At 32.5% G+C, this 22,810-nt stretch overlaps 1 pseudogene; it reads left to right on the top strand.

The window, feature by feature from the left end:
- The window catches only part of LOC122515838, a 252,365-nt pseudogene that overhangs the window by 197,837 nt on the left and 31,718 nt on the right, over window positions 1–22,810 (top strand).

Below are 22,810 nucleotides of genomic sequence, written 5' to 3'. Positions count from 1 at the left end.
ACATTTCCTTGATTGTTCGCATAGTAGTAGCTTTGAAAAGAAATCACTCTTGAGAATTGCACTTGGATATATCGAACGTGTGTAATTTACGCTCGAGTATCCACGGTTAACGTGTAAAAGGGGTGGTAAGGGGGGAGAGAAAGAAAACGAAACGTGAAAAAGGGTGTACCGAAGTAAAAATTCTTGTAACAGAGATGATACCAATTCGTTTAATGTTATAAGAATTTTTTCCGCTATACCAGGACAATAATAAATAAATAAATAAATAAATAATTAAATTTTGTTTCCCGTTTCATTACACTCGACGATTACGTAAGGGAAAATAAGTTGGAGTAAAAAATAAAAATTCTAATCACTGTCAGGTGGGATCGGCTTAAAATGAAATTCCACTGAAAGTTTTTCCTTATTTATTTATTTCATCCTTTCTTTCTTTCTTTCTTTGTTTCTTTCTTTCTTTTCTTCCTCAGTGGCGTGTTTCCGTTTCTATCATCGTACGAATTTTCTTCCTCAATTTCAGTATTTTTGTCGTTTCTTTATTTGATAACGCGTCGTCTTCTTGGATTATATTCCCGTTAAGAGAAAGAATTCCACTTAAATAGTTTACCTTTTCAAATCTTTCTTTCTCTTTTTTTCATTATACTATTTTTACTTAAAATAATTCATTATTTTCGTCTTTTTTTTTTTTTCATTAATTTTAGTTCCATAGTTAAATGCGTTCGTAGATTCTTATTGCGATTGAATTTATTGCAGTTCATCTGTCGTTATATTAAAACTTTCCCGTTTCCTTATTTAAATACCGAGTAGACGTATTTTAATTAAAATCGATTGGTTTTTAAAATAACACAACCAATTCGTTATAAAAATAACTATAAAAATATCTCTACATAGATATATATATACATATACATTTAAAACGAATCTTCCTTATCGTACAAAAATTATCGAAAAAGAAAAAAAAAAGATTAGTTTTAAAATTTATTCAGAATCTCGTGCAACATTTTTATATTCCAAATAAATCTTTTTCAACAATCTTTTAATCGCCTTACCTAACAATACGAACATATAAAAATAACATAATTCTTAATTCACGTTATCAAAATATATATATATATATTCCTACGTTATTTATATATATATAAATAAATAAATAAACACAAAAAATTCCGAATATATCATTCCGATTATATAGAAAGATAGAAAAAACATTTTTATTGTGGAGAGGGTCGAATTTTCGTATGGTTTTACGATTTTTCTAAAAACAAGCTTTCTTCGAAAAAAAAAAGAAAACAAAAAAAAGAAAAATCAAAAAGAAGAAGATAACAAAAATTCAGAGAAGACAGGATTCGCGATTTATTTTTCCAACCACGCCCGACAACAACGCGTTTCGTTTCGTTTCGTTTCGTATCGTTTCTTCGCATCCTTTCGAAAAAACGAAATTACTCGTTGAAGAAGAAAGAACGAAATAGAAAGAAGAGAGAGAGAGAGAGATAGAAAGACAGAAAGAGAGTGTTAGATGGTGGCGAAGGTAGAGAAGGAAGGGAGGGTGGTGGGGGATGGAGGGGGGAGATCAGGTAGAACGTTTTGCACATACGTACACGTATTTCCGGTGCATGCAGGAGTCCTCGCGTAAATCTCACGTCGGAAAAACTCTCAGACGATCGTGTCCCTCCTCCTCTTGCCCCTCTTCCACCTTCCCTCTCTCTCTCTCTCTCTCTCACTCACTCTTTTGACTGTCCATCTTTTTCTCTTTTCCACTTAGACACTCCTCCGTTGGGTTCTCTTTCGGCGCGTAACTCAAGCACGGAAACACAAGTTGGATCAAGCTTTTTCTTTCGATGAACGAACCTCATCCGGTCGAGGGGTTTCTCTCTCTCTCTCTTCTTTTTCTTTCTTTTTTCTTTTTATTTTTATTTTCTCTCTTTTTCCATCCCTCGCTCGTTTTCGCCTGTCCGGCTTTTAAGCTTTTAGAGTCGGGTCAGTGGCGTTTTGTTGAGACAAGGAAGAGAATGATGATGAAAAAGAAGAAGAAGAAAGTTAGAGGTGAATAGGTGGGAAAGGGGTTGGCGAAGGAGGGGGGGGGAACAGAGAGGAGGAAGAGTATCACGGAGAATGAGCTCGATCGGTCGTTACTTTGTTTTTTGCAACGATATTTCTTCTTCTCTTCTCTTTCTTTATTTCTTTCTTGCTTGCTTGCAATTTCTCACTCTTCTATATCTATCTATCTCTCTCTCCCTCCCCCTCTCCCTCCTCCTCTTTCTTTCTCTCGTAAAATTACAGAATTAGGTAAAGTGGAGGGGATGAGGTGGTGGATAGAGAACAAAACGTGATTATCGATTTTTATATGAGTTTTATCGAATTACGTACGTGACTAATTTACACTTTATTTACGTGTGTACGTTTAACAATCTGTTTTGTAATAAATCACATTTATACGTAGAGTATTAATTGTAAAAGAAAATGATAAGTCTCCCTTCGTGGAAGGATCGTATTGGTTTTTTTTTCCCCCCCTTTCTATTTTTAAACTCATGCTAATGCAATTTTAATGACCGAAAATGAGTACGTCACGTTGCGTTCGTTGGTTTATGACGCTAATCGTAAGACGTTGAATCTTTTTTTTACTATTTTCGATCTAATCCAATTTCCAAATTCGTTTCATTATCTCAACTCGTGATTTACAATTTTTGTTTCTAAAAACTTGGAATATTCTTAGAGGTAAGAAAAAAAAAAAGAAAAAGAACTAGGAGGTAATATTATTCGTGAGACATTTACGTTGCAACGTTGGTGGTTACTTCGTAAGTCAACAGATTGGAAAGCTATGAAAAGAAACATTATAGATAAACGAGAGCATACTCGGGATACTGCGTTCTGGCGTTCAAAGAACCGAAGAAAAGTTCTTACGAGATGTGTCCTTAACGCCTTCACAGTCGAGAGTTCGAATGTAATTTAGTACTCCATGATACTTTTTCTCGAAGAAAAAGTTTACTACTACTACTACTGCTGCTTCGGTGTCTCACATATCGACACCGATGGGAAAGAAAAAGATAGAAAAATCCCATCGAGAAATAGAAAAAGAAACAAAAAAAAATATATATATATATATATCTATAGGGAAAGAGTGAGATAGAAGAAGAAGAAGAAGAAGAAGAAGAAGAAAAAGGGTCTTTGATCTCTCTCACGAAGGGAAGCACACAGCATCTTTCTCCAACCTCGAAGAAAAAGATACCCACTCGACAGTTTTTATTCATTCGTCGTGACCGTTACCTTTACACTATCATGAGATATAATATTTATGACATTTTTCCATTACAGAGGTACTAGTAATACGTGTATACACGTATCTATTACATAAAGGATAAGTCGGGGGAAAAAAGCTTACAAATTCTACGAATAATATAATATGTTTTACTTATCAAAATAATTTGAAAAAAAAAAAAAAATAATAAAACGTAACGTAAATGTTTCACTCGATTGTATTCAGTGTTTTAATAATAATTATGCTATTGAATTTTATATTAATATCTTGAAAACGAGAATCGAACTAACATTCGATTTTTCGAATTGATTTTGTTTCTTCTTTTCTTCGTTATTTTTTAATCAGTAAAATGTAATCTTAGAATTTTGTTAAATATTCCATTCTGATTCACCCTGTATATTATAATATATAAATATTCTAGCGATAATGTGTTTCTCTTCGCAGGAAAGGATCGTTTCTTTTCCTTGAGAGCAAGCATGTTAAATTTGTGTTTTATCTTTCCTTCTCTCTTTCTCTCTCTCTCTCTCTCTCTCTCTCTCTTTCTCTTTATCTTTTTCTCGGCGTAAATTTAAAAAAGCTCACCGCTAATGTCTTGCTTATCATATTCTCACAATCTGACTGTAATTTACCTTACTTAGGAAACGTGGACCACAAACGAGAACCAACCGAAAGTAGAAGAAGCCATTTAACCGACCTTCTTTCTTTCATTCTTTCATTCTTTCTTCATTCTTTCTTTCTCTATCCTTTTTCTTTCTCTTTTTTCCTTTTTCTTTTTTCTTTTGGTCGTATCCGTTTTCTCTCTCTCTCTCTCTCTCTCTCTCTCTCTCTCTCTCTCACTTTCTCTCGTTTCACCTCTTCTTCTCTTCTTCTTTCGCTTTGCTTGTTCGAGTTTAAGCGAATTAATTTAATGAAAAGTCCCGTCTTAATATTTCCTCGAGCTTTAAATTAAAACTCAGCGAAGCGCTCGTAATAAAGTAACAAGCTCTTACTAGATACTAAAAGAAGCACCACCTCCCATAGTAATCACAACTATTTCGATCGTTTATTATTTTCTTTCGATTCGTCGCATTTATTTAGACTCCTTTTTATTTTTCTTCTTTTCTTATAATTATTTTCTTAATTATTTTTTTTTTGTTTATCCAAGAAACGATATTATTCTTTCTTTTGGCTCGTTCTTGCATTTATTATTTTTATTATTTATTTTCCTAATAAATTGCACATTTGCGCATTTTACTTTTTAACTGCGATACATGAAAAAAAAAACAAGAAAATAATCGAATCGTTTCCTAGCAAAACATTTTACGTACGAACGTTCATTTTGAGTATCCTTTTTTCTTTCCCCTCTTTACCCTTAAACACCCTGACCAACCCCAACCAACCAACCAACCAACCAACCAACCAACCAACCAACCAACCAACCAACCAACCAACCAACCAACCGAGCACCCTTCTTCAATGGAGACTTTTTCCGATCCAAGCGAAGTTTCGCGTCCATCCGTCGTTTAATCAGCTTCCCGATTTTCGGAACAACAGGAGAAAGAGACGATACTTCGTGAGCCAGCTAATCGTCCATGTCTGCTCTCCAAATGGAACAGACCTACCCCCCTTCCCCCCACTCCCCCTCACTCCCCCAGTTACAACTCTTTACCCCTATTCTCTTTTACCAACCTACGACCATCTACATCTCCCTCACTTACACCTGTTTTCTTTTTCACCAACCCAACCCAGCCCAGCCCAACCCAATTCAACCCCCAAACCTCTCCAAGCCCAACGTCAGCGTTTTTATACAACTGCTGAAATAAATCCTAACAAGGACGTACGTTTTCCGTTTTCTGTCCACCCCTCTCTTCTTAACGACGACAGGAAGAAAGAAAGAAAGAAAGAAAGAAAGAAGCTTTAGCTCGCAGGAACAACAACAACTAAACGCCTGGAGGAGGATGATACGATTTTTCTCAAGTTTTCTTATAAAAACTGCCATTCCCAATTTCTCTCGTCGACCAACAACGTTTTTTAACGCGGGGTTGGGGTGGGGGTATTTGTTCTCTAATTCGACTGGTCAATCGTTAGAGATTTATTTATATATATGAAAATATGACGATTAAGATTTCGAACGAACGAATTTTGATATTTTTACGCACTTTTCGATATTTTATTTAATAATAATTTTTTCAAATTTTATATCCCTTCGCGAAAGGATTTATATTTTTCTGTTCCCCTTTTGACAAACGTTACATACTTTCTTGATCCTTCTTTTAAAAAAAAAAAAAAAAGCAAAGAAAAGTAGACACAATGAATTCGTTCGTAATTGAATCATTTCAAATCGTAAGATATAAAGATCAATCCCTATTATACAATTATTGCAGAAAAGTTGAAATACAAAATACATTAAGAGGAAATAAAGATAGAGAGAGAAAGAGAGAAAGAGAACAAAATGTTAGGAAGAAGAAGAAGAAGGTAGAGAGTACTAGCTTACAAGTTTCATGGCTCTTCCAACACGAGAAATAATCGAGGTCGATTCGAGACCACTATTGAATTATCGACGAAAGCCATTGTGGTTGCTAACGGAACGGAGATAGCGTATAACTGAGAGAGAGAGAGAGATAGATAGAACACACACACACACACACACACAAACATACACACACATATATATATATACACAAATACTCATCCAAGATACGCACGCAAACATTCGTGAATCTATAAATGTGTCTACACTAACGTGTATACATGCATACACACATACATACACACATACATAGATAGATTTCAACGGCTCTCTACGTATCTTTCTCAACGTATATTGGAATTCATAGATTCAAAGGACGAGCGTATCGCTTTGGCAGGGCGTTTGCCCATCGAAGGGAGAAGGCAATTTCTACAGGACGAACCTCGAAAGCTTTCTAGGCGAATTTTCCACTTGAGATATACCTCGTATTTCCTAGACACGTTTACCTTATACTCCTACCTATATATCTGTATATATATATATATTCATACGTTTCAATGTATTCGGTTGTCCCATAAGTCTATGATCCTAGCTACCGGAAGAACAAAGTTTGATTAAAAAATCTTTTAGGTATATGATGCAATGTTTCGTTTGATATCAAAGTCAACGCTTTTTATGGCTTTAGGAATATGTTTTCAAACTCATATATATATGTATATGTGTTTAAATATGCATATATATACACACACACACACTAACTATATATAACAAGTAAAGGGTTTAAATATATGTTTCTTCTTTTTACATAGATCCTGCGTAATCTTAAACATACATAACGTAGATCTGAAAAATCTAATGTTTTACCTGAAGATTCTATTAAGGAAAAGACGATTACATAAAGTCCTATCAAATTACACCCACTTTGACTGTGTTTCAGCTTATCCATCCAAACAACTACTATTCTACTACTCGTCAGTTTAGCTCACTTGTTCACTGAGTATTAGTTACATCGTATTAAACGGTTAACATTAAAGAAATAGGATAACTCTATATAGATATTTTCTTATTTATTTTATTATAATATATCTTTGGATATATAGATAGTATTCATGGAAAATAACTTTATATTGAGGGAAAAGTAAAAAAACAATATTAATTTATTCATTTATTCGATAGATTTATAAGTAATACGGTTTTGAATAGATGTTCGTTCCTTTAAAAATAATCTCTATATATATATTTTTAATATTAATAAATCTTTGATCGAGCAAAAATTAATTATTTACAAATTTCATAATTTATAATTGTCCAGTTCGGTTAATTAACTATTGAAAAAAAATTATAAGTTCGTTCATTCTAAGAATAAACAAAAAAACAAAAAACAGAATTAAACAACTTCGCATAAAATAACACATAATCTAATAACCAAAAGCATATACATACATTAACATATTACACATATACATGAATCTAAACAGTATATAAATAAGCTCGTAATCGTATACGGGGATACAAAGGAGACACGTTATGTTTAATACTAACACACTCAACAGAGATATAATACACACACTTACACGTATACCTACTTACACATATAAGGTGGAAGAGGGGTAGGTTAGGGTGGTATATTCGCAAGTATATTCGTTAACTCGATTGGCCTTAATTAAGCGGCGTAGCTCGTTCCGATCTGCCGACTAATCGGCTCCTCCCGTTACGCTTGCGAATGAGCGTCCTTCCTACCGATAGTCCTTTCCCCCCTCCTCCCTACCATCCCCCTAAACCAACTATCCATTCAACCACCCAACTACCAACCTTCCTCCCCCTCATCTCCCCAAACTACCTACACCCTTTACCCCTACCACTTTACATTTCCTTCTACTAAAGCTACTTTACCTAGTACGCTACATACAAATACACGTATGTATATGTATATGTGTGTGTGTATATGCATTCACGAATACACTCAATGGTTTACTGTTAATGTGTTCCTCTGTTTTGGACTACCACTTTTCTCTCTCTCTCTTACACACGTATACATGTATACGACACATGTATAAGACACATGTATAAGACACATATACCAACGATACGACTTTGAAACGTGGATAGGACACGTCAGGAGATTAGAAGCTAGCTTTCCTACTGATTTAGGAGGAAAAGCAAGTACCGCGAATGCTATGCGAGAATAGTAGCTGCTAGGTTCTCTATGCACGCGACCGCAAGGTGCTGTTAATTACCAGAATCCCGAGCATTAAGCTCATCGCACTCGGAAAGATTATTTTGTTTGGTTAATCTTTTCTCTATTTTTCTTTTTTTCTTTTTCTTTACTTTCGTAGAATTAATCGTGCTATTTATACGCAACCGTGGTTTATTTTTTTTTTTTATATGTAATATATCAACGTATACAAAACGAACTTGCGCAAATGAATTATTTTTTTTCATTGGTAAATGTATAATTTCAATGAAAATACGTATTAATTATTCCGTAAATGCAAACTTACGATTTCATCTTGTAGAATTGAATGTGTTTTTTAATTTTAGACTTGTTGAAGTGAATATAAATTATGTAAACGGTTGAGAATATTCGGTAAACATTGAACGGTATCGCATAAAATTACCATGCGCAAATGTTATTCATGGAAAAACTTACTCGTTCGTTACATAATAATAAATAAATAAATATATATATATAAATAATAGGTTATACAAAAAGAAATTGCATTGTCGAGGGTAAAAAGTCGGTTTAAAAAACTTAGTTTGTTTGTGTTTGTATTTCATTGAAGTAGACGAATGCGTTTATTAGATGAATCAATCGTTTCAGAGTATGACGAGTAACCAAACCCATCCTCGGGCGCAATAGTATTATTCTTGGATAGTGATTTCACTCTTTAACGATTTTAACTGACAGGTACTTCGTAATTATAGTACTCGAGAATGAATCGAAAGATATTTTCAAACGTATTAAAGATTTATCTTGGAATCTTTCGCGAACGTTTCCAAATTAACGAAAGACGTTTATTTGAAGAACAATTATAATTCATTGAATATCTATCTTACGTTTTTATCAACAAATTTTATTCGTAGGATGTTATTCATTATTGATTTTTAAATATCAATGTATCCACGAGATACGAGAATTTTCTATTGGAAACGTTTTGCAAACATTTCGCTTAATTTTACTTCATAATTGGGAAATAAATGCTTTTTGTTATTACAATGAAATGTAATTTATTTGATCGAAACATATACACACACACATACACACACATAGACACGTATATCTCGTTATTAATTTTTTATGAAATTTCGTTAAACGTTTTGATAATTATTTGTAATGGTAATTAGACAATTAACAATTCGTACGAGTTCGACAATTATTTTTCATTTTACGTATAAAACAAAATAATAAGTAAACTTTCTTGAATAATTTTTATTAGATATACTGACCCTTCGGTTATCGCAAAAGTTAATAAGAGTATGAATATTTGACTGAAATATAAGTCAAGGATTTTCTTCTACAACCAGCTCGTAGATTTATTTTCTACAAGAGTTTGTGCATTATTTTACTTTCGCAAACGATTAAAGAAATAAACGAAAACTAATCCTTGTCTCGTAAAGTTTCAACGAAAGAAGTATCTTAACGTAAATGAATAATTTACTTTATTAATTACTATAGGATGTAAGATTTATAATATTTTACAAAATTTAGAAATAAAAGTATCACGTTGTTGAAATATAAAATATAAAATAAATATAAAACATGATCATCGAAAATTTCACTTCGAATGTATCAAAATCCTAATTATATCTACACATATACACAGACACACGTACACAATGAAATAAAAAAAAAAAAAGAAAACAAAAATCCATTAATCGATATAATAATTTATTACAATAATCTAACGATTCATATCACAAAACCTGCGCATAAATAATAATAATAATAATCATGATCTCAGTGATTTGATGACCTTTGAGAAAGAATGATTAAACGTCAGGTAGCAGACGTATGTCTTAAACTATTGAAATAGGTTGTACATAGTAGTTGTGTTTAGTTTGAAGGTGTGCCCCCAGGAACACAACGATACCATAGAAACAGCAACAGCAGGATGTAATTCCATGTAATATTTGACGGGTGTTAGATTGACGCTGACGCTGTACATGCCTGCCATAATCTAACATGGTCTCTATTGTTGTGCATATGTATTATAGTTAGTCATCGGCGTCTTTGCAATTCCCCTGACTAAGCTTTGCTTCTAGCAAAGCGGTAAAATCGATTCACTTCTACTACCCTTTCCCCCCACCACCTCCCACCCTGTTGTTACATTAGACCACCTTTAAAAGACAACCACGAGAACAACGACTAACGTGATTTCTATTAGGTTTTCCTCGTTTTGATAATAATTACAAAATTGTTTATATTTATATTCTTACTTTTTTATTTGATTGATTGATTTTTATAACTTATGTTCGATTAAGTATCGCAATATTTTACATTTGTAATTATCCAATAAAATATTTTTTAATCGAGAATATTCGTTTGACGTTCCAAATATTTTAACAGTATTGTTATTTTTTTTTATCTTATTTTTTATTTGATTGATTGATTTTTATAACTTATGTTCGATTAAGTATCGCAATATTTTACATTTGTAATTATCCAAGAAAATATTTTTTAATCGAGAATATTCTATATAATTTTTAATAGTATTGTTATTTTTGTTTTTGTTATTATGGTTGATGTAATTAATGTATTATATAATTAGGAATCTTAATTCATTCTATATGTTGGATTTATTCATTGATTTATTTGAAAGATGAAAACGTAATGAAAAACAAAATCAATATATTGATTTATTATTATAAATATTAATTACATTGTTAATGAATTAAGGATATATACGAATATTTGGTTAGTTTTGTTAAATAATTATAGTGGGCTCGTTTGAGATACGACGAAAGATAGAAGAAGAATTCGAAAAGAAATTTCGTCAATTTTTCATCCGAACAATGCCGAATTTATTAATCGTTCATGATCCATTCGTCGTTTTCCATCGTGAAATTTTGTTTTCAAACCGATGTTGAAGTTTTACCTTCGCTAATTGTCTCTTGGCCAAAAGCATGGTTTAAATTTCTACCAGTTTCTACGGTACATTACGTCTCAATTTAAATTCATGCAATAAAATCCGGTAAATTTGCTTCTTTTTTTTCTGTTTTTTTTTCTTTTTTCTTTTTTCTTTTTTTTTTTCTCTCTTTTTCCCATGCATAATTCAGTAACTTTAATTTCAACGATATTGTAACAACGGAAAGAAAAATATAAGCAAAAATCGGTAATACGAATAGGATGAATCTTTTTTTTCTTTTTTTTTGTCCTTTCGTTATATCCGCGTTTTATCGAAGAGAAAAAAAAGGAAATAAATTTAACGTGAAAATACCTTGTTGGATTTGTCAATCATTGTATACGATATCTCGAAAAAGAAATTACTTTGAAAATATTATTTCTCTTATCTTTCTTACAATGTACGATAAAATATTTATTAAGAAACAATTTTTTCGTTAGGAATTTCCCTTCTACTAGTAGAAAATATAATAAAATAACTCATTCTTACATTAACACAAGAAAAAAACAAGAGATGTCATCATTTAGTTTCTTTTCGTTAACATCGTTTTTAATAATAATTCGATAAAATTTGATATTTAAACTTTCGTAGAATAAATTTAGGTAAAATTTCTTCGTTACATTTGAGAAATATATTTCGATTGAAATTATTTGAACTTTAACGTTTGATCGAATTTGAATATTCCTAACGTAGCTCGAAACTTTGGATTAGTCGATTTGTTGTTAAACAGTCGAACGAAATAATTTCTCTCTCTCTCTCTCTCGTACACTTTGCATGCTATTTTCAAAAGAGAGAAAGAGAAAGAGAGAGAGAGAGACAAAGTGATGATGATATTCATGCTTGACACTTCGTGTGTACATTCACAGTTGTTTCCATCAGTTAGTTCTAATCGATCGATAAATTTAACAGACGTCAAAGTTTTAGGTATAGTATAATCAAGCTCGTTACATTAATCACCTTTCATATTGAACCAACGGGAAAAGACAACATTTATCATCGTTCAAACTATTCGTTCGATAAACGTATTCCTATTCTAATTGCAAATATAATTTTTCACGACAATTAACACGGTATATTTATTTATCGTGCTTACAAAGCGGGAAATAATTTTTAATAATAAAATTAATTAATCATTTCAAATTCTATGTAGAAGTTTTCTATACGTTTTACAAATAAAATTGCATTAGAAAATTGTCGTCGTAAATCACTTGAAAACATACGAAATAATAAAATAAATAAAATATTGATTTTATTTCGTCACGAATAAATCAAATAATTAATATAATTATCAATGACAATATAATGTATTACAATTAAAATACAAATGAAAATGATTCTTAAAAAATCTTATTGAAAGTTCAAACGCGAGTAGAGAGAGAGCAGAGCCGAGTCTTGAATTATTAAAGTGAAAGTTCAAAGAGAAAAAAGAAACTAGAAAAAAAGAAAAAGAAACTAGAAAAAAAGAAAAAGAAAGAAAAAAGAGAGAGAGAAAGAAATTGACAGATAAAGTATAAGGGAAAGAAAAATAGTGATTTTCTATTCCTACGAAGGTAGAAAATGATTTTCACGTAGGATTTTCCTGACACGTTAAACTCGTACACCTCTAGTTGAGAATCTATGATGATATCGATAGGATGAGATGAAGAAGAAGAGGATGAGAGGAAGAGGAAGGAACAAGGTCCATCCCTCTCACTCTCTCTCTTCTCTCTCTCTCTCATCTCTCTCACTCTCTCTCACTCTCTCTCTTTCTCTCTCTCTCTCTCTCTCTCACTCTCTCTCTCACTCTCTCTCTCACTCTCTCTCTTTTTCTCTCTCTCTCTCTCTCTCTCTCTCTTTCTCTCTCTCTCTCTCTCTCTACACTCACACACGAAGTCCATTAGATTCTCTCGTTCATTTGACTCTCTCATCTCGTCCTTCTCATTCGGAAGCTACGCCATTTCACCAGAGAGTGTTCTCGTTTCTCCTTCTATTCACCGGATATGATTTACGTGGATTTCTCCCTTAGCTACGTAGAAGATTTAACCCCTCCTCCCCCTCCCCCACTTCTAACCCCTATCATCCCCTTCCTCCCTCCCACCGGGAAAATCGAATTCACGTGATGGTGAGCTTAGAGAATTCTCTAGCTCGAGTCCGAGACTCGAAAAAATAAAAAAATAAATATAATCAGGAAAGAAAGTTGTCGAGATGAAGAAGTTATCGGTTTATTTTTAAGGAATGTTCATTATTTATTTATTTTTCTTTTCTTTAATAATAGGAAATTTATATTCATACATTTTTCGGAATATAAAAAAAGTTTTTGGTGTTTTGTGTTATTTAAATTAAATTAACGCAACTTGTTTGTTAATATTATTTTCTTATTTATTATTCATTCATTTTAAACATTCTCGTATTATTATTATTATTATTATTTCATTTAACTTAGATTTTTGTATTCTTCGTTATATTTTTATATAATTTGTGTACAATATTTCGATATATTATTAATTATTATTTATTTTTTTATTTAAATATAAGAAAACAGAAGAGCGACATTCGTCAAATTTCGGTTGAATATTATTCTTCAAAATAAAATATCGACTAAAACACGTCGACGAAAATTAGCAATTCTCTAAATAGGATTCTTCTTCTCTAAATTGATATTAGAAATTCGCAGGTATGATTATATTTTAACATTCTACGCGGCGGGTGGATTTCATTAAGAAATAACGTTAGGCGTGTATCTTCCATTAGAATATTATATTAAAAGAAAGTGTGTGTATACGTGAATCCAATATTAAAATTATTTCCAACGGAGAATAGTAGAATTTTAGATAGAATTTTAGATAGAATTAAAACTATAACGCTGCTGAACCAACCAACCCCCTCAACCCCCCACGTGCAATTTCGGATATACCAAATTATTCGATAAAAGTAACGAGAATATTGCATCGGTGTGGGGGAATGGGGGGGAAGGATGGTCTATGGTTTTGCCACCGTTTACGATGAACAAAATAAAAAAATAAAATAAAAGAAAAAAGAAAGAGAGGTAGAATTTACGAGCCCCCGAAGAAAAAGAGAGAGAGAGAGAGGGAGAAAAAAAAAGAAAAGAAAATATTTACAACAAAGTTATAAAAGCGTTAACAGATAATAAACGTTTTTCCAATTTTTGATCAACGTCGAATAATATCGGATCGCACATCGCGTGTAAAAAGTTTTCCTTAGTTATTATTTTTTTCTACCTTTTCCCCCATAACTCTGGTAATAATCGTTTACGTTTAAAAGCTGACACACATCGTATAGTAATTGAAAAGAAAGAAAAAAAAGAAAGAAAGAATAGTTGAAAATATCCCATGAAAATACGAAATAACTTTATCAGAGATACGTACAGACAGTTTTACACAATTTATGCAATAATAATAATAAGCGCAATAATATTTGCCATTTATTAAAAGCTCGGAGTTATACAACGATCGAGGACGGTTAATAAGAGTGGTATATTCTTGAGGGTAAAACAATTAAGTTTACTTCTCGTAGTTATATATTCATGGGGGAGAAATATCTACTTATTCATTTACTAACCGTTGTGTTTCACACCAACCAACAAACCAACCAACCAACCAACCCAACCACCCTACTTTCTCATCCATTTCTCATCCATTTCCCATCCAAACCTCTTTCCCTATCCTACTTTTCCCTTTTCCCTTTTCCCTTTCATGCAATACCACCAAGAAGTATCTATTATCTCTCTACGATTGCACGTTTACACTCGAGTTAATTACGACGAAACGAATCTTAAGAATGTATTTGTGTGTGTGTGTGTCTGTATGTGTATGGGCCTTTTGCTAATTGTTCGGGATCGGTCAAATGAATTTCAAACGATTATTTTCGTAGCTCAGGGGCTCGAGGAATTATTATCACTTTGGAGAAAGAGAAGTCACTTGGAAACGACGGTGGTAACTTGAAATGAGAATGAAAAAGGTTCGTGCTTGGTTGGTTGGTTCGTTCGTTCATTGGTTGGTTGGTTGGTTGGTTGGTTGGAGGGTGGTAGATTAAGGGTGCGAGGAAATAAAGTGGGGGTGAGGGGGGTAAAAAGGAACGAATACAACGACAACTACGACGAGGGGCCAGTTGGTGAATTCGCGTTCTGCAAACGCTCAACTTTTACTCGAGCCGCTACAATTACTCTGTCAGCGTGAAATTTATCACGAGTCTTTGGCCCTTTACCTTCTTCCCCTAACACCTCTCCTACTCTTCGTTTCCTCCTTACTATATCCCCCCACCCACCCACCCACCCACCTCTAGATTTTACCTCTTTTCTACCTTACTAACGCCAGCAGCAGCAGCAGCAGCAGCACTTTCGGTATCAGAATCTCTTTCTCTCTGAAAACCACCGCAGCATCGTCTAACAAAATGCTTTACTTGCCGTGCTCAACTTTTCCAATTAATGATAATTGCTGATGGGGGTTTCAGAGGGGGAAACTGGGAGGTTCGAATGGGGGGGAGGTAGTTGGGAAAAGGAAAGAACGATGAAGGTTAGATCGGTAAACGTATAATTTATTTCTTTTGGTTATACAAGCTGACTCGGGAGAAATGTTACAAATAAATGTCCCTTATAAATTTCAATACTTTTGCATATTACCTCGGGTTTATTAGATTTTCTTCTTCTTCTTCTTCTTCTTATTTTTCTTTCTATTATCACGTAATTCGAAATTACCTTCCGTCCGAGTGATACTTTAATTCAATCGATTAGATCAATCGATAGTTACATTTAACAAATTTCAAAATATATATGTGGGGTGATGATTACGAATATACTCAACAGATTTATTTCTTTTTTATCATGTATAAATCATTTTTATATTATATATATATGAATCGGACAATTAATTTATTTCTTTTTGTTTCACTTATTTGACAGTCATAATTATTGGCAAATATGTATATGTAATTGAACATAGTTTATATATATATATACATATGTGAGAATATTTATTATAGTTATTGATGACAAAAAGTCATGAATAATCGTCCAAAGTTATAAGAACAACAATGAATATGAAATATGGTTAGTTAGGATAAAGAAATAAAAATGCATACGAATAAAAAGAAAGTAGTGGTTGTTAGGTGGATATATTTTGTTGTTTAGGCTCGTCACGTCAGGAACATTGTTCTTATCTTCGGTTTAATCGTCCATTTGGTTTCGTTTCGTTTCGTTTCATTTCGTTTCGTTTCATTTCGTTTCGGTCTCTGAGCATTTCGTTCCAATGTTATTCCCTGTATCCTAGGTATTCGTTCATCCATTTGCCTTTAGATTCAGTTCCTTGAACTTCCTGTAATTACACGCTTTTCAGTATGCTACCGTGTACGTTTATCTTTCTCTCTTTCTCTCTTTCTCTCTCTCTCTCTCTCTTTCGTTTTATTTCTGTAACTTTATCTTTTTCTAATAAAACGAATTTCTACGTGCACAGATCGCACAGAGTTTTTCTCGATTACGCGGATTAATCGTTCTGTGGGAGTTGGGAGTAGTAGTACGTGTACGTGTATGTGTATTAAAATACGAGAAATACCAAGAGAATTTTTCTAAACAAGCATACAAAAAAATCTTCCAACAACTACCCCCCTTCTATATCTAGAAAAAGAGAAAAATTACACATCGCAAACATGTGCTATGCGTTTGTAGATGAATCTACACTAGTATAAAGGATGTTGCATTTAAATCGAAATGTTTAAATAATTTTATGGGCTAATTCATTGAGATACACAGTGTATTGTATTATTTTTTAAAAATTAAATATAATTATAAGATTGATTTCTCTTTTGTTTTTCCATCCAATTACATGATTGAAAATTCTTTCTATGTCAATCGCATGTAAAAGTAGGAATTAATTGAACGAGATAAGAAATCTTTTCGTTTCGATTATTCAAACAAATTGAACAAATAATAAATATACATCCTGAAATACCTTAAGCTTAATATTAAGAACTTTTCTTACAAGACCAGCAATAACAGATATTTGCATGCTCTAATTAAAATAGCCCATTTCATACGTAAATACAAAACACATACGTATCAACCAAACTATACCACAAACAAACACATAGACACACACATATTCACATTGAAATACTTAAAATATTACCAGACTCTATTTAACATTAATCGATCATCCTAAGACTTTTTAATCCTTTAACAAACTTTCCATCCTAATATACAACCTAAATTCATACTTATCATACTCGTTTGATGTAACCGTACAAATACACGCACGCATACACACGTACGTGTAAACTCAAAACACGTGCATAGAAACGTAAGTATAAGTTTATCCTTTGATGGTAGAAAATGATGATGGTATCGTAGTGAAAGAGTTGAAAGAGGGAATATAGAAGGGAGGGAAAAGGGAAAGGAAGGGGCAGGTAGGCGGTTGGGGTAGTGATGGTGAGTAAAGGGGTTTGAAAAAAAAAAGGGGGCGAAATCTTGTATTCATTGGTCGCACTCACCTCCCGTTTTTCCTTCCCTCTTTACCCCTGTAACTCTTCTACTCGTCTTTCTTCAACAACCCTCTCACCCTTTCGACACCACCTTTACCTCTACCCTCTACCTCTCCCCACTTCTTACCCCTACCTTCTACCTATTTCTCTTTCCAATGTCTATACGTCGTCGTCCTCTTCTTTCTTTTTCCTTTTTATCCTGATCCTCTTCATCCTTATCATCCTCATCGTTGTCCTTGTCGTTGTCGTCGTACGGCATCGGTGCTACGATCCTTTTCCCGATTTTACGACCGATTCTCGTATATATCGCAACTCGTGCAACGATAGGCTAACTCAATCCGGACTACGAAGCTAGTAGAAAACGAGACCGGCATACGAATTTGATCCTACGATCGAATATTCTTCTTTCTTTATCTTTCTTTCTTTCTTTATCTTTCCGTAAAATACATTCCTTTGTCTTTCTCCTTTTCTTGATCTTTTTATTTTTCTTATACTATTTCTTTCTTATTTTTACTTGGTACGTTCTATTCTATATATATAGAAGAATTTATCTATTTAAATATTATTTAGTGACGCAAACCCTGACGCATTTGTTCGTTCGAAGAGAACTCTCCTAATAAATTCGAGCTTCAATTTTTAATAAATCGAAAGTCCCGGGATTCGATCCCAGGATCTTTCGCATACCGAAAGAACGCTCTACCACTTGAGCCACGAAGACCTATATTTATCTATTCAATATTTAAATATAATTATATATCGTAATATAGAATAAATAAAATAAATAATTATATATAAATATAATAGAATAATTAAAATAATTCGTTGACGTACACGAATTAATATAACAACTATTAAATAATATGCAATTATAATCTCTCGAAGTAAGAAAGATACTAAATAAAAAAAGAAAGAAAAGGATATTAGGACAAAGATCAAGATTCATCATCGTGAATTCTTCTTTGACAGATCAAAGTGATGGTTGAGAAGAATGGGGAGGGGGTTGGGGGTGGGGGGTGGTTTCCACAGATAGATAGGCAAGCAAGGTTTTAGAAAAAGACGTACGTATAAAATCCAATGATAACGAGAAAATTCCGGAGGTAATCGAAAAGCTCGAACTACATATACACGCACACATATACTCTCACGCATACATATACCCAAAGAGAAAGAGAGAAAGAGAGAGAGAGAGAGAGAGCTTCTTCACGTCGAGAGAAGTTGGTGGAAGTGCATCGATAAAGCGCGAGATAACGATCAAATCGACTTCCATTCCGATCACGTGCACTTGACGAGTATCGTTTTCAATGCGGTGCTGATTGCAATTATCTGCCTGGTTGGCTCCTCATCCTGACGTTAGAACGAAAATGTGTATCGAGATTTTTCGACTAACGTTTCCTACAATTCTCTATTTTTCTTCTTTCGTTCTCGTTAAAACGAGTGTGTTATAGATTAAACGAATATTTCTATCTTTCTCATTCTTTCTATCTTTTTCTTTACTCGATAACACGCTCCTCGAAATACGACACGTACGTTCGTACCTGTGCGTCTGTGTGTGTGTTTGTGCATGTGCTATGCATACCATGTATACGTGGGGGGTGGTAGTGGTAGTGGTGTATGCTTTTGACGACACAAAATCGCACTAAGCGTTTCCTCGATTTTTGTTTTTCCTCTCCCAAAACCATTCCTATCCTCCCACCCTCCTACTACCTTTTTCGTTTTATCTTTTTCTTTTTTCTCTTTTACGAAAAAAAGTCTAAAAAAAAGAACAAAAGTTAGCTAGCTACACTTAACACGTGGCACCTCGTATCACGAATGATACAAAAATTTGGCTTCGCGCCGTCGATTGTTCTCCCTCTCTCTTTTTTTTCCCTCCCCATTTTCCTCGTTTTATTTTTATTTTTTCTATTTCTGCGTTTTTTCTTTCGTTTTCGTTTTGTTTTCGAGGAATTGGGAAGGGGGTAGTGGGTGGTTGTTACGATCGGTGACGATTTTTTCAAAGCCACTAGTCCTCCTCTCTTTTTATCTTTTTCACTCTCGTCGTAGTTGACGTCGACGACGTTGGTTGAATGAAACAAAAACAGGGGAAAAAAAAAATTAAATAAAAAAAAAAAATTACTAATCGAGAGAGAAAGAAAGAGAGAGAGGGAGGGAGAGATATTAATTCCGAAAGGCAAGTTATTTTGTGCTTGCGCATAAATCGATAGTATACTTTAATCATTTCCATAATTTTTTTTTGTTATTTTTCTATTTCATATGATTTTTAACTTTCTTGTTTTATTTCTCTTTCGCGAGAGAAATAAAATAAAAGTATAGGATTTTTGAAGCTTGTGATAAAATTTAGAGTCAAATTTAGAATGGTTTCAAGTTTATGATTAAAAATGTTAAAGAAATTATAGAAAAAAATGACCAGTCTCAAAAATGCGATACTTAGTACGAAACTTTTTGGAAAAATTTGCAAAGAAAAATATATTATAATAATTCGTTTATTCGTAAAATATATATATATATAGAAAAAAAAATAAAAATAGGATTCATATAGAGGAAACTCAAGCACCGGAACAATTTCAACCAACAATTATCTTAATTATTCTCTTCCGAGTGAAATAAAAAAAAAAAAAAAGAAAAAAAAGAAGAAGAAAAACAAATAAACCGTTAGAAAAAAAAAAAATAACCACGCAATTTCGTGTATAGGATGTAAACGTGGTTGGAAATTTTTACTCTACGACGATTCGAAACGTAACGAAACACAATAGGATAAAACGGTCATGTAACGAAAGGAAGAAAAAGATAAACGAACAAGTATAATAGTAGTAGTAGTAGTAGTAGTGGTAGTAGTTAAAGGGTAAAAGGGAAACTACCTCGAGATGTTTTTTTCGGATAGACTCGTGTCGCTCGGAAAAGCATTCGCGAAACACGAAGATTCGTTCTGCCATGCCACAAAGAACAAAAATACAGTTTCACCGGTCAAAGATAAGCGCGGGCTTTTTAAAGCAAACGGAAGGAAGGGAAAACCCTTTACTCTCGGTTTGCATGAAAAAAGAGAAACAGAGAATAATAATAAATATATATATATATATATACAGAATGTTTCAAAAATTGTTTACAAAATATTCGAAATTTAATATTTCACCCATTTCATTTGCGAGTATCATCGGTTGATATTTATTTACGCAACAAAATATATAATAATAATAATAAAATAATATAAAATAATATATAATAATATATAAAATATAATATAAATAATATATAATATAATAAAATAATAAAATAATATATAATAATAATAAAAATATATTGTATCGATAGGTATGATTACATGATTTTTGGAGCACCTTATATATATATATTTCTATGTATTTTGTATTTGAGCACGTTTCACGCACTTTTTCCTAGCCACTTTTCATTCGTTTACAGACTATCACGTTACACAATCGAACTTTCCCTATCTTTCTCTGCTTGTTCCACTTTTGAACAGGTAACGACCGAACGAAGGAAGAAGTTAACTTCATTGAAGTAACGTTTTTGTAAAATATAAAAAAGAAAAAAGGAAAAGAAAGGAAAAAGATAGCGATCGTTCGCCACAAAAACTTTTCACTTTTCGACGAGCACGAACAGCGAGAGGGAGAGAGAGAGAGAGAGAGAGAGACTTCGTTAAATTCTTTCCGATTCTATTTCTTCTTCTTCTTCTTCTTCTTTTCCTACATTTTCTTTTCCTTTTTCTCATCTTTTTTTTTTGTTAACATTCGATATGTGATTTTTGATCATCGGAATTGTTACTTTTTCTTTTTGTTAAGAATTCTTTTTTCTTTTTTGGAATATTTTAATACATTTTGTAATAATCATAAGAGTTTAATATATATAAAAATATATATTACGTGTAATAACATACACATTTTATTTTTATAATATAAATTTTTATTTTTAAATGAGAAAAATATGAATAAGTATATAAATGATATAATAATTTTCTTGAGAGTAGGTTAATAGAACATAAATAATCGATAATATGCTAGACATGATACGATCGATCTATTCATGATAGCTTAAAATGAACACGTCCTAGGAATAGAACTCCCTTTTAAATAAACCCTTCTTCTAATTTGTATTCCAGGATGGCACTTATACGTTAAACAGCGAGATGGAAGCTTTGGGTCTTTGCCCTCACGATCCAAGACACAACAGTACAGCTGTCTTCGTTGGTAAGCATTTAAACGAGTACATTTCATTCTAATTCTTTTTCTAATTCGTTCTTTTTCAGCTCTAATTTCTCGAGTAATTACTATTTTTAGAAAAAAGAAAATATATCGTAATAGTCATTTATTAAATTACTTTTACCAAATTACTAAATTTTCATTTTAATTAATATTATTATTTTCATTATTAATTTTTAATTTTATTAAATTATTAACAATTTAAAGTAATTTGAAGAAATCTAAATTATTCGTACTCTCGTTAACGAATCAATTTTCGAATAAACAGACTCGAATAACATTTCGAAAATAAACAGACTCTCATCGTTAATAAATTCTAACATTTCTTCTTGTCGTATTATAAAATTCGATTAGTTTTCATTAATGGGAGTCAATTTTTCACTTTACATTTACAAAACAATCATACTTATTTATCAAACGTATATATAATTAATCAAATTTACATAGGTCCCATATAACAAATCTATGGCCTCGTTAATTTTAAATCATTCCGACTAAGTAGAAATGAAAAAAAAAATCAACGGGAGGGGGAGAAAGATAAGAAAAGAAGAAGAAAAATAAAAATAAAAAAAGGAAAAAAAAAAGAAGAAGAAGAAGTAACTTACTTACAGAAAAATCGAGTTCACTCGGGTTGTTGTTGTGTTGTTATCTACGTGCGAACACGCGAGAGCACTGTGTTACTTTTACCTTTCTTTCTTTCTTCTTTTTTTTCGTTTTTTTTTTAATTTTGTATTTCTTCTTCCTTTTTTCTTTTTCCTATTTTATTTTTTATCAAGCCGAGGTTAAACATCTCGGGCGTGTTTTGTGTGAAAATTATACGAAAGGATTCCAGACGTTGACTTCGTTTTCGCAAAATAGGGGTGGTTGGTGTATGCACAATGTGCAGATATACGTAAAAAGAAATAGAGATAGAGAAAAATAGGATACAAGAAAGAGAGAGAGAGAGAGAGAGAGAGAAAGGGTGGTTGTAGGGTGGTGGATGAGGTATTTAAATGGGGAATACTCTACGGTTATCTTGGTTACTTTCTTTCCTACCTTCCTTCCTTCCTTCCTTTCTTTCTTTTTTGTTTGTCTTTCCTATCTTTTCCAATTGTTTTGTTTGTTTGCTGTTGCATTGTCTTCCCGTTTTTTTTATTTTTCTTATTTTTCTTTTTCTTTTTCTTTCATTTTCCACTACGATAGGAAAAAAAACGTAACACACAGCCAAGAGCTTTTCCGGATTCGAACGAAAGAATATGAAAAAGGACAAGAAAAGATGCAACGTATGCTTTTACATCTTTCCCTTGATAGGGGGGGGGAAGAA

The sequence above is a fragment of the Polistes fuscatus genome, unplaced genomic scaffold (assembly GCF_010416935.1).
Source record: "Polistes fuscatus isolate 324 unplaced genomic scaffold, CU_Pfus_HIC Scaffold19, whole genome shotgun sequence".
Classification (NCBI taxonomy): Eukaryota; Metazoa; Arthropoda; class Insecta; order Hymenoptera; family Vespidae; genus Polistes; species Polistes fuscatus.
Note: the sequence above shows the minus strand (reverse complement) of the source record. Positions and strands in the feature narration are given on the sequence as shown.